Source organism: Populus euphratica, unplaced genomic scaffold (assembly GCF_000495115.2).
Source record: "Populus euphratica unplaced genomic scaffold, PopEup_1.0 scaffold516.1, whole genome shotgun sequence".
Lineage (NCBI taxonomy): Eukaryota > Viridiplantae > Streptophyta > Magnoliopsida > Malpighiales > Salicaceae > Populus > Populus euphratica.
Window position 1 is genome coordinate 108,862 of NW_011500309.1, and position 13,063 is coordinate 121,924.

At 28.1% G+C, this 13,063-nt stretch overlaps 1 long non-coding RNA gene across 1 annotated transcript; it reads left to right on the forward strand.

Annotated features, from left to right (window-relative positions):
* Window positions 1-10,178: 10,178 nt before the first annotated feature.
* On the forward strand, window positions 10,179-10,858 carry LOC105113489 (uncharacterized). Its single transcript, XR_839977.1, has 2 exons — window positions 10,179-10,418; window positions 10,538-10,858. It is a non-coding gene; the product is annotated as an uncharacterized LOC105113489 (long non-coding RNA).
* The last annotated feature ends 2,205 nt before the right edge of the window (window positions 10,859-13,063 follow it).

Below are 13,063 nucleotides of genomic sequence, written 5' to 3' on the forward strand. Positions count from 1 at the left end.
ACACAGGCGTATGTTTATACAATTATGCAATTTATACTTACATGTACAAAATCTATTTGAGGATAAAAGGTAAATATTACTTATTTTTCAATTCATAAATAAATTATTCTATTGACCTTTTTCTAGGTCATACACTTTAAAATATAAAACTGAATATTTATTCAAAGAAGTGAAATTAATGATTTCAATTTTATGACACGGGGAGCGACAGGGGTATGAATTCGTTACCAAGGGAAAGCACAGGGATCATTTAGTAAGATATTAAAAGTAGAGGACTGATCTATCAATGAGAACAAGTATTTCGGACTTATTTGTAGTTGGGTAATTTTAAAAATGAGGGACAGGTCGTCGTGGAATGCTGTCTGCACAGGGCGCACCACATTCTGTTCCTTGGCCTGGTGGATGCTTAAGTGCTGGTCAACCTATCATTCTCTCCCACATCTTCTCCATTTATATATATATATATATACACACACCCCATTTTGATGACGCTCTCCTAGTTATTGAGCTTTCCAAAGCCTTAATTATGGATTACGTTAATTTAGGTTCGTCTGAATTAATTAATTAAAATAATATTATTTAAAAAGAATTAAAAAATAATCAACTGGATCAGCCGGTCCATAGTATAGTTTTTTTTTAATGGATTATAATTTTTTTTATTTTCCCTTTTAGATTATGAAGGTAATAATAAGGTTATGGAACGTTGGGAACATATATTTTGAAGAGGGTGGGGACATGGAAAAGGACAGGTGGGTTAGTAGCTTTTAATAGGTGGATTCTTTTTGAAATTTTGAAACAAAGTGCTGGATTAGGGATTGTTTGGGAAGGTGACATTGGCAATCCAGCGCAGGAGTGAGAACTTTTTGGTTTGGAATTGGAAAACCAAACCGGATAGTCTGATTCCGTTCGGTATTTCGACTTTGGTTACGTTTGAGAATTGAACGAATTGTAAAACGAAAATTAAACCGAATAAAATAAAATGACAAACACTAGTTAGTTACAAGGAGCTGTGTCACTCGTCACTCCTGCTGAGTTATCATGGTGACGTGGTAAATTGATCACTCGGTCAAGTTACTTAACAGGTCAATCTATAAATCAGCAGATAAAAACTCAACTCTTTTTTTTCCTTTTAATAACAAAATATTAAAACAATAATATTTTTTATTGACCATATCAGGTAAACATGTCTAAACTATAATATATGGAACAATAATATTTTTTATTGACCATATCAAACAGGTAAACATGTCTAAACTATAATATATGATATGACTTTAGTTAGGTTTAATAATTTTGTTATAATCATGAAAATAAACTTTAATTTAAATAAGCATTATAAATCAATGATCTCTTCTCAACTACATAAAAATTAAGAACAATAAATATGAAAAAGTTATCCTAACATTTTATAATGAAAAAATCAAGAAAAAACATATTATATTCTTATTTAATATTAATGAAAAAATTATTATAAAAATTCCGCACATGAAACTCATATATAATTATCCATAAAACAATTGTAAAAAAATCATAATTCTCTTAGACACAATATCATGAATTTTTTTTACTTGGAGCATATTTTTAATCAAAGAAAGTGATAATGAAATTATGTATTTTTTTAAAATTCCGTACATTTAAAATAAATAGGATAAAACATATTTCTTCAATTTAAGCTTCATTTTCTCACTAATGCATATTGTTTCAAAAAAAATATATTTTTTAATTGCAAGCACTATTTTCCAACAATAAATAATAAATATTATAAAATTTGTCAAAAATCTGTTATAATTTTTTTAAAACATAAAAATTATTTTAATTAACTATTCACAAGCCTCTTTTTTCTGTTCATATCATGAACATAATATTTGAAAACAAAATGTTAACATTCCATGAAAACATATAATATTATTTAAGAATCATAGTAAAATTAAATAATATTTTAAATATACTACTAATTTTTTTTGTTACTACATATAAATCTAAATAAAATAAAATAAAATTAGAAGAGTCAATTCTAAACTTATAGTCTAATAGAAAGAAGGCGAAACGCATTGTCTGCTTGCTAAGATTCCGAGTATAGGAGATGTGGTAGGAAAATATTCCTAGAATTTTTTGTACTTAAAAATTATTTTTAAAAAAATATATTTTTATCTAAAAACACTCAAAAAAATTCCTAAATGTCTTAATAAACCAATTTATCAACTCAAAAAAAAATTAAATTGATCAAAAAAACATAAATTGAAAAGGAAATTCTCCATTCCGATCTATCTTCTCAGACAAAATAGGGGCTTAAAAATGATTTTAATGGAACTCATATCATTGAATAGTTTTCATTAACACCAATAACATCATTTTTTGTTGCCAAAATATGGCTAATGAATAAGTTTTTCTCTCACACACACATCATTTTGAATTAATTTTCTCTCTTGTCTTGCAAACTCAGGGATTAAAAATAAATAAAATAAATGTTTAAACTAAAATATAATAATTCTAAACTAAATGGATCAAAAAGAAAAATTAAAAAAATGTAGAAATCTTTTAAAATGCGCAAAATGAATAACCGAAAAAAATAAACAGAAGAGCCTATTGCAACCCCCGGTATCTGTACTCACGATGTACAGTAAAAATGCTTTGTCCATGCTAATATCTCGTAATATTTCATGACATTCTTTCATTTTTAATATCTCTATATTGGTAAATAATAATACAAAAAAAGGACCCCCCACCATAATTACTGGGAGTGTTATGTGATGTACAGTAAAAATAAAGAAGAATTTTGATTTTAGGAGAAAGATGGCTAAGCTTTGTGATTTTGCCTTCATTAATATGAGATATTAGCTTCTTCGGACAAGCAATTCTGAATTTCAAACATTTTATCAAAATTCCATTATTAAAACAACATTTATCTACCATTAATGTCAATAACTTAATGAGTATCCTAAATTAAAACAGCTCTTATTCTACTGTGGTGCAAAGGACAATTTATTGTGTACAGTAATAATAATGCACATTGCTTTTCTTTTCTTTTTGTCCTTTTCAGCCACTAAACTTTATTATTTTTGTATGAATATCACAGCATTTTGTAAATTGTCTTGATTTCGAGACCCATGTCAATGTTTCAATGAAGGTTTTATTTGGAAATATAGTGAAAATTATATTTTTTAAAATTTTAATTTTTTAAATAATTTTTTTATGTTTTTAAATAGTTGATATGTTGATGTCAAAAATAATTTTTTTAAATAAAAAAATTTTATTTTAATATGTTTTCAAGCAAAAACTATTTTGAACCGTTACCACTACCAAAATCCTAAATATACCCAAAGAATGACTTCCCGAAACTATAAGTCTTTTATCAAACTACAAACTAGAAATTGACATCATTTGATAAATTTTTTTGAAAAATAGTATAAAAAAATATTTGATAAATAATATAGTTTTAACTTAGCTATTATTAAAAATATATAATTTTATTAATAACAGCTAATGGTATGGTAATATTACTATTAACATTTTATTAAACAACCACTAAATAACTACTAATAAGAATAACAATTATGTCCTCAACCGAATTTCAAAACAAAACCAAGTCTAAACAATTACAACCAAAAGCCAAATAAAACAATAAATTATCAAACCTTAAACTCTGAAACTCGTAATTTAAAATGTGATATTTTAATTATAATCCCAAATTAATATATGTGTTTTTTAAACATTGTTTTTATTTGTGTATTTTTTAAGATGTTAATGAATGATTTGAATTTTTAAACAACATGTTAACATGTTTTTTTTTTTTGTGTTTTTGTTGATATTAAAGCATGCTTATATAAATCAAGTATGAAAATGTATAATATGTAATATAACTTTAAAATCAACATGACAATTAGCAAAAATAATATTACAAAACTAGTAATAATAAACATAACTCTTAACTAGAAAAATAATACAACATAATAATACATCTAATGTTATTTATATCTTTTGCGACAATGAGTGGATGAACCAACCTCGTTAATAACACGACTTCCACTTATTTGTGTGGTCTTATCCTTCGAAACAATATTATATAAGCTTAATGTGTCTCATAATAGATCAAGTATAGTAAGACGTGTCTCGAACCAAGAAGATACATAATAGCAAGTAAGTCCATTATCATCATCATTATCATCTATACCACAAAGATCAACAGCAAGTCCATTATCATCTATACCACAAAGATCAACAGCATCATATTGACCATCATGTAGCAACTATCCAACCTAGCAAATAAAAATTATTAATCCATAAATAAAATACAATGATTTTATCAAAGCCTATAAAAAAGTAATAAATACTGTTAGCATTTTGAACCTGATGTGCATATGGTTGATACTCTATCTCTTCGTGTGGAGGAACTTGCTTTGGGTTAAGTTTAATGAATCAACGTGTCATACTTAGTAACTAACTCATATATTTCTTCTTAGAAATTACAAGATGCACCTCTCTAAATATGAGATTTCTTTGTGTATCCCACATCAATATTTCCTGGAGGTGGTAAAGCATCTAATTATAATCAACATGCTTACTCGAACGACTAATAGAATGCAATTGATCACTCGTATCTTTATCAGATAGGATGTTTTACATAAAACTAAATTATCACATTACAAGGTCCAGGTATTGCAACTCAACAAGCTAAAAAAATACGAGGGGGACAACTGATGTCCATAAATTCATAGTCGATGTGCATATAACAAGAGTAGCTGCCATATCATTTGCTGAATAAGGATTCCACATGACTTATTGAAATATCAACAATGCAATTATTTCTCATCATTTATCAATATCAACCCATGGAAAATTATCTCCTAACATTTATAAATATATATAAAAAAATTCACCGTCAGCCTATGCAATAATTTTCTAACAGTTACCAATACCTAAAAAATAAAACATTAATGCAAGTAATTAATTCTCATTATTTACCAACATCGAAACATATAATTATTTTAACTGATTTACCAATATTTAAAAAATAAAATATCAACACAAATAATTAATTCTCATAATTTACCAACAATAACACACATAATTATTTCACTCTCATAATTTACCAATATACTTAATTTGATTGTTGTTTATTTAACTCACTACGATAAAATGACAAAACATGGGTTGAATTATGTTTAAAATATCTACTTTTATACCATCTGTTAATAAATAACTAATGAAATTTATTAAATAAGATTTCCATGACTTATATTCTTAATCTAAACAACATAATTTATACATTTAGTAACATATTACATATATCCTAATGAAAGTTGTATATCAACCTTTAAAACCTAGATAGATATAATATGTGCAAACTTAATTCATGGCTGCCCCAAGTGTAAATCCTCCAATGATCATAGCTTTATGTACGAAAAAACATACAACAATTAGTAACCAACTCAATTATAAAAAAATATAATACAAAAATAACAAACTTATTACATTTATTTTACTTGTTAAAGCAATAAACATCCTCCAACTTGCTTTGATTTCTCAAAATTAGCTTGACATAAATGCTTATACAAACATGTAAGGACACTTAAAGCCCAACTATATAGTTGAATGGATTAGACCAAAAATCATCAGCAATGGTAGGTAAAATAAGAACATATGCGTCCCATTGAGTTCCGCAAAAAGTATATTATCAAATATATGAAGTATCACAATAAAACATTGAATTCAAATCGATATATAGACAATTGACTATGATAATTAAACTATTAGTATGCATTAACATACCATTTTAGGATCTTGTCATCATAATTATCAGGTAAATTAGAAAAGTTTTTCCAAATCCATCTCATATATAAATTGTTCCCTTTGAAGATTTTAGGAGGAGGGTGCTTGTCGAAATGCATACTCGTATAAAGTTATCTTATTCTACATACCTAGGATAATACATGCCCACCCATCTATAAGCAAGCCAAGTAGAACAACAATGTCTTATAACGCAGGTGTCATCTCGTTAACACAAAAGTGGAACGTATGAGTCTCTCATCTCTATCTCTCAATGAGTGTCATGAGTAAATCATGATCCATCTTTATATGCTACAAACATGTGATGTAATAAAAGCTCATCTGCATGATGTATGGAATCATTGGATTTGGAAACGACATCAACTTATGAAATTTACTATAAATTTTATCTAAATCCTTCATAATAAAAGAAAAAAGTCTGATGTATTAACATGTATTAAAAATTTGACGTGTTAACATGAATTAGCACAATAATTGATCATCTTTGTCAAATGAGAAAAAAAAAAACATGCATTCCCATTCCTATCACCTTTGATCTTTGTGACTCCTCCAACCATAGAATAAATGGATCAATTAGTCCAGGATCCATGTACTAAGGAACTCTATGAGAAGATAAAGATGACGCGCCTCGTATATGAGACATCCTAACCAAGTGTACTTATAAAATACAAAATTTAATTCAAAATTAGAAAATAAATATTATAAATAAACAATTAAAATTAAATTACAAATAATAATAATAATAAATAGACATGTAATTATCTAATTTATTACATATATTGTTTGTATTCATAAGTTTTTTTTTTGTTATGCCCTAGCTGACCATATATGCCATATCTATGTTCCAAATGCCCTTTCTCACGTTCATCTCATTATACAATCAAGGTGACTTTTGTTGACTCCAAACAATTTTCTATCTTGAAGGTTCCAAGTATGCTTGAGAACCATTATACTCATTCCACTTTACTTCATTAAGAAAGGGATTGAATGGAGGCCTACGTGTGTTCTTATATATTTGATCACTATAATACTAATAAATAAATTAGGTAATATCATGATGTCTTTCTACATAACATGTAAGAACATAAGAACAAGGTTGATGACAACTCTTTTATTTATCATGGGAGCATGTTTTATTCATCAACTTAACTATTTATCTTTTTTTTTTCAACACCTAGTTTATAAGGGGTGTGAACCTAAAAAGTGTCATCATTAATATTGAAAAGTACTATAGCATGATCTCTATATCTAAGTATGTTGGCATCCAATTTCAATTGAACAACAAAAGGCCATAATTTTCCTTATGCAATATAGTCATATGCATAATCTTTTTGCTTATCAAAATAGGCATTAGTCCTAAAAACTATCAATTGGACTAAAGTCGAAACATGCAAAGCATATGAACCTTTCAAAATATGATTAAAAGATTCAGAAAGGTTTGTTGTTATATTTTCATACCGGTGACCCCTATCATAAGAAAGTACCTATCTTTTTTTCAGTTCCCATTCAAACCATTCTTTTCACTCTGAATGGCTATTAACCATATCATCAAACCATTCATTAAGTTTGTGTTTCAAAGATTCATAACACATCCTAAGCAACTCTTTTTTGGCTAACAAATATTTGAATTTGTGATTAAAGTTGCTTGTCAGGTGTCTAACACAATATCAATGATATCTAATTTGTATAGGCTAAATTGCTATCATTTCATGCTTAATACCAGCATACCTATTTGATATAATACATATACCACAACGATCACATGTAATATGATGTTGAATGAGTTGTAAAAACCAACTCCATTTGACATTATTTTATGTCAACTAGTGTATAAGCCAAAAAAAAAAAATCCAATTGTTTACATCAAAAGTAACTTTAACCAACAACTTTCCATTGACCTTCCATATAGATAGGTGTCATTCACACTAATAATTAGCCTACGGGACTTGAACCCTTCAATTGCAGGATCAAATACCTATAAAACACTACCAAGAACAACTGTTTTACTATAAAGATGTCCATTATTTTTCCACTTAACAATTGTTCCAAGATTTTATTCTTGTAAAGCCACAAACAATCTAGGTAACATCTTAAATGAGTCCTCATGTGTTTTAAAAAGTTTCTTAATTATCTTTTGTTTTTGCAGCCCATGTGTTATAGTAACAAGTTTTGAACTTATAGTGCAATTTAATCACTTCTTTTATGTTGAAAACAATATATACAAGGTTATCTTGGATAAGAGTTACAACTGTTGATACAATAAATTTAGTATAAAGTTGATGATGATTTTTTTATGTATGTAATAGTGCATATGTGTTTACCTTTTAATTTTGCTATCTCAAGAAATCTGATCTTTTATGGTATCCCCTATGTAAGTACCATTGATATTTAGGTGTATAAACACATTATAGTTGAACAAATGCTTGGTTTGAATGTTGAACACGGTATTCAAGTGATTGTGCAATATGTCATTGCTTGACAATATTCATAAAATCATCTTTAGTTCTGAAATTTTGTTCACTACCAATTGATTTTTTAATGAAAAATAGACCAATCATTATAAACCATGTCATTAACTTTAGTATCATGACAAAATTCTGGAACCGGAGGCTTTATCATACCATCACCATCACCATCACCATCACCATCTTATATTTCTACTAAACTCCTAACACCCTTATTTTCATTATCATTAGAATCAAAGGAATCATACCTATGCTGATCATAATATGCATTTTTAATCCTATTTTCATCACAAATTTCGATAATCCTATCTTCCAATATCCCAGATGTACCAACACCAACTGAATGTGATAATTGTCTAAATGACCAAGCAAATATGGGTATAGATATATTAGTATCTCTATACTCCACATTATATGAGCTACTACATTTAGGTTGGCTACTCACATATAACTCTATAATGTTCATTCCACTTTAGACAAGCATTTCTATCATATTTCTAAAATCAACATCATAAACAATCAGTATTGGAAAATATTGATGTTTCCTAACAAAACACCTCTAAGTGATATATATTTCAATATCATTATAATTCAATTCAAATCTTCCATATATAACTTTTTTGGTTTTTTCAAATGACATGATTCTAGTACCATTCAAGAATATAGTACTTCTACCAATATAAGTGATAATATTATTCATATAAGGAATAATAGAACCATATAATGACACAACATAAAGAAGTTTGAAGACATTCTGTTAAAAAAAATACTCATTTTATCAAAAACAAATTATCTCATAATTTGACATCAAGACAAATTGCTATTATGTAAACCATAATAATAGCAATAAAACTATAATTAATTGTAAAAATTCAATTATGATAGTTTTTACAACATATCAACTGAACAATTTTTATAATTAAAAATTAAATTATGATAATTGAATATCAATTAAAAAGTAAATGATCTCAATTGAACAAAATCTACAATTATGGTAATTTATACAAAAATTCAATGCAAATTCTAATTGCTTCGATTTCTACCATAACTTTTATTAATAAAATCAATTGATTAAAAGCCTATCTAATTGCATCAATTAAAATAAAATTTATATCAATTTAAACAATATAATTAAATATGATAATCAATTCAATCATCAATTTAAGCTCTAATTTCTTTAATTCAAGTCTAATTGATTTCATAAATAATATCAATTATATTAACAATACATAACTGTAACATTCAAAACTTAAAATAATTTAATTATCAAACACAATAAAAATTTTTAATTATCAAACACAACACAAATACCAGATTAAATCAAAACATAAAATTTATTAATTCAATAATTAAACTCATCAAATTAACAAATAATAAAAATATTTTACCTTTTTTTTATGATGTATAGGTAACCGATGGTTACGATAATTTAGTTGTATATACAAGTTTAGCTAATGATTTGTAACAAAAAAAAATAGTAAAAATACTCGTAAAGATAATGAGAAAATGATTCTAGTATTTTAACAAAGGATTGAACAATACTTTAAATAATTTGGAGATTGTTTTCTCTTGAATTTTTTTGAGTTTAAAGTTCTATTTCTTTAAGGAGTGGCGGCCATAGATTAAAAAAAACCAGAAGGTTATATATTTATATATCTACTGTAACTATGATTCATAATCACAATTTTTTTTTTAATAAAACTACTATTTTAAGTCGGGGTTATTAAAAAACCACTATTATAAATAACAATTCTTTAACCACCACAATTCCTGTAAACTTTTAGAAAATGTGTCCTTTCCTTGTAACTTTTTTGAAACTGGGTTACAAACTGTCGACAAAAATGCATCCATTGGCAGAGAAAAGTTCACGGTGGTTGCCAACAAGGATGGGACATTGCTTAGAGAATGTAACGTGTTCCCTTAATTTGCTCTTCCTTCGCCGCCGCGGGAGGTGGGGGGGTCTAGCAAACCACCCGCCCTTTCCCTCACACGCCCACCCTTCAATCTTCATCTCCATAGATTGATTTAGATTGAGATTGGAGTGCTCTTCTTTTGAGTTATCAAGAAAAGAAACTGAAAACCCTACTTGCTAAGCCTTTTTGGTCTTCAAAGCTTCAAAGCAGAGTTTCCTGCTCGGCTAGCAGCAAGAGATCATTTTTTTTATTAGTGAGTTTTTATGAATTTCTCGATGGGAGTTTCATTACTTTCTTTTCTCTTGGAGAAACTATTCAGTTTGTTTCTATCATAATCGATTGGTATGCATTTCTTTTTTCTTCTCTTTTCAGGTGCTTAAATTTGACCAATTCACCTAGACTTCAATTTCATTCCATCAAAGCTGTTCTTATCACCCAGCAGTCTGCCATTGAAGATCCCTGCTTGCACAGGCCACTGTCTAGTATTTTCGTGTAGCTTTTCTAGCATTCTAACTATATTTGTAGTGCATTGCATCCTTTAATGTTGAACCTTATTGTTTCTGAAAAAGTTTATACTTCCAATTGAAAATACTGGCTGATTCACTGAAGAATTGTGTGGGGACTAGGGATTTCCTTCCTGGACAGGTTCATGAAAAGCCAATTTCCCTAATCCACTGCTGTGTTTTGCAACTATATCACTCCATTCGGGGTTGTTCAAATTATTGAGCAGCGGCTGCCCAGGGGAATTTAATGCCATTGGTCCTTGATTCACATTAGCCTTGCACATATTAGTAGGGTTTGAGAGTAGTTCTGTATATGGACCCTGTGGGATAAAAGAAAACACGGCAAAGTTGTAGGATAAGCATTTTACAGCTGTTATGCATATGGTGAGTAGTTAAAAGCCACCACACAAACTTTTATTTAAGCAATAAATGACTGCAGTATTCGAATCAAAATATTTGAAATGTGGCTTTTGGCAGTAGTGTTGTAAAGCTTATTCTCCGTAACATAAAAATTTGAACTGTTGAGTGACCTTGGGTCTATCGCTTGGTTATCATATATTCTTAGGTATCTGGGCATATACTGATCTTAGAGCTTGTGTTGCTAAGCCACATAAAACACCCCGCTTATGATTTGTTCCCTTCTGTGACTTTCTGGCTAGTGTTTTCTCGACCAGCCTCACTGATCATGCATTCTATAATTTAGCTTTTTCAATTACGTTTGGTAACTGTAAAATCAAAACTCATCATCCACCAGCTATACCCTAGCCTCAACCACCATTGGGTCCATCGCAGATAATAAAGTTAAACATTATCAACTCCTTACATCAAGGAAAAGAATTACTAATGATAGAAAAAAAATCATAAATTTAGGAGTACTTTATAAAACTTGATGGTAATTTTGAAGCTTCTAGAGGTGAATATAATTATTGTGAAAAAAATTATACCTGTCATACTATCTTTAATAGTACAAATAATTTAAAAGTATATAAAAAGTTTTCTTTTATGGTTTATAAGAAATAAAAAGTTTTAATATTAGAACCTTAGAAAGAGAAGGGCGAATTGAGAAATCAAAATATGAAAACTCTTAAAAGGAAATAGTTTATAAGTATAATGAATGTAGACAAACACTAGCATGAATGATTAAAATTGATTAGTTGTCTTTTAATTTTATGGAGAGTTAGGGATTTAGATTATTTTATCGGATTATCCATCCTAGATTTCATTCTTGTTTCACTGTTATGAAAGATTATTTGAAAGTTTATGTGGAAAAAAAGAAGAAGAAAGATTAAGGACAACTTTTAAGGGTCAATGAATAATTATAATTTTCATATCACTTCTAATATATATAATTATATATATATTAGAAGTGATATGAAAATCACAATTATTCAGGCCATGCACAAGTTGAATGCTATTAGCTAATAACTATCCACTAGGTTGGAAACAATGTCGTAATGATAAAGAGAAACCAAGCAAGCCTGCATCGTAAAAGTCAAAGAATCATGCATATGTTGTGAACCTAATTGATTATGAAGGAACAACAATATCGAGTGATGGCTTCAATATTTCACCCATCTCTGGTCTTACCTTGGAACAATATAAGTAGCTTACATGTTTTCTAAAAAGTTTCCCTAAGCCTCGCTAATTATGCTAATAAGCTTGATTACATATGAATTATTAATAGTGGTCCCTCTAACCATATGGTTGTTTCCAATGAACTTCTTGATAATAAAAGCTTACTATTTCAGGTTATGCTCCATTAGTATACCCAATGTGATGTGAGCTTTGTGATCATGTGGTGTGATCATGTGGTTATACAACCAACAATAAGATAATAACAAATCTTGGTAAGCTAAAACAATTTTGATCGGAATGTGATACAATGAAAATTTGTCCTAAAACATCAAAATTATTGAGAAATAAGAACCCCTATTTTACAAATATCAATTCGCGAATGAGAAATATGAAAAAGATGTCATTAATAAATTCAATAACAATAGTATTATCAAGTCTAAATATTTTGTCCTCATAAAAAGTATTTATACTCTTGAAAATAAAAACCCTAATGGATCTACCCTTAGGATTAAATTGACCTACTTATAAAACTGACCAAAACCTCTACTAATAAACCCAAAGTATGAATCCAAATAAGCCTTGGTCCATAGCTAAAAACTAATAAATAACTAAGTCTAAACAAGCCATAAGTCTTAGCTAATTAATTAAACCTAAAATTAAAAATTAAAAATTAAAAACAAAGTGTTAAAATTCTTTCTAAGCTAGTAAAACATAAAAAGAGCAAAAAAATTATAAAAAAACAATTGAAATTAAAGTATTTATAAAGCCCTATCAAGAACCTTTGTAGCCTAATCCCATACACCAGTTTAGTGCCTCAATA